We start from the raw sequence: 1,135 nt of genomic DNA, 5'->3' as shown, positions 1-1,135 counted from the left end.
GGGTGGATTCCAGGGCCTGTTTAATCAAGATTCAAGATCTGTTTCTCTGCAGATTTCTGATTTGCTTTTCCTGAGTTGTTGGTGTCAAGCTCAGGCCTGATTCCCTTGTGGTAACCAAATGACTACAGCAGTTTTGGTTTCCTCTCCTCGTAACATACTGTCCAGAGGAGAGAGAGCTTCTTTTCACTCAACTGTTACCCAGAAATGGGTAGCTTCACTCTTACTAGCCATATGCCTACTCCTGAAATGATCGCTGTGGCCAGGACCCTGCCCTGCCCGCACTGGTCAGGCTGGTGGACGTCCACTCCTGGACCAGCTATTGGGGTGCAGAGGGAGGGCTTGGCCGGTCATGCCTCATCCCTGGAGCTGAGAATAAGGTTGACAATCCACATCTCGTGGGAGAGAACTGGGGATGAGCAGCTCCTGGAAGGTGTGGTGGGGTAGATCATGGATGCTGGGCAGCAAGTCTCCCCGTCAGCGTGGGCTGGGAAAGCAGAAGCCCTCACATGTATCCAGGTATGGCGGGTTTAGTACAGGAGCTGGAATAGCTGGAGCAGTGAAGGGCAGGGATGCAGCCACAGCAGTTCAACTTGAAGAACCAAAGCGATTCTCAGGAGTTCCCTGGGCACCCACTGCAGTTCTCCGGAATGTCTGGGAACCTCCCACTGTCTTAGTTGGCAGCAGCAAAGCCAGTGGTTCTCAGGAAACCCTTACGAGGGTTTGTCTTGAATCCCAGGTCTGCATATGCATTGGGCTGTGCCCACCCTCAGTGAATCATGGCCTGTCTTGATCCTCCACCTTCCAAACCTCACTGGCAGAATAGCCTACAGCCCTGCAAGGAAGGACATCCTGCCTCATGTGTGTCTGGCTTCTCTGCTGTCAGAGATCAGTGTAGAGGAGACCTTAAGGAGGGTTGTTGCTGTGTGGCAACACTATGTATCCCTTTACCAACTTAACACCTGCCCCGCCCCGAAACTAAACTACTGAGTAAAGACAGTAGAAACATCATGCTTCTGCCTAATGTGAGACAACTTTCTCTGGTACGAGTGGAGACCCCAATCCCATGGGTCAGTGTTTCCACCTCTAGGAAATGTTCTTCTGTTGTACGATCACAGCCTCCCATGGAAGGATTCAC

This window comes from Diceros bicornis, chromosome 39 (assembly GCF_020826845.1).
Source record: "Diceros bicornis minor isolate mBicDic1 chromosome 39, mDicBic1.mat.cur, whole genome shotgun sequence".
Taxonomy (NCBI): Eukaryota; Metazoa; Chordata; class Mammalia; order Perissodactyla; family Rhinocerotidae; genus Diceros; species Diceros bicornis.
This window is presented reverse-complemented; position numbering follows the sequence as displayed.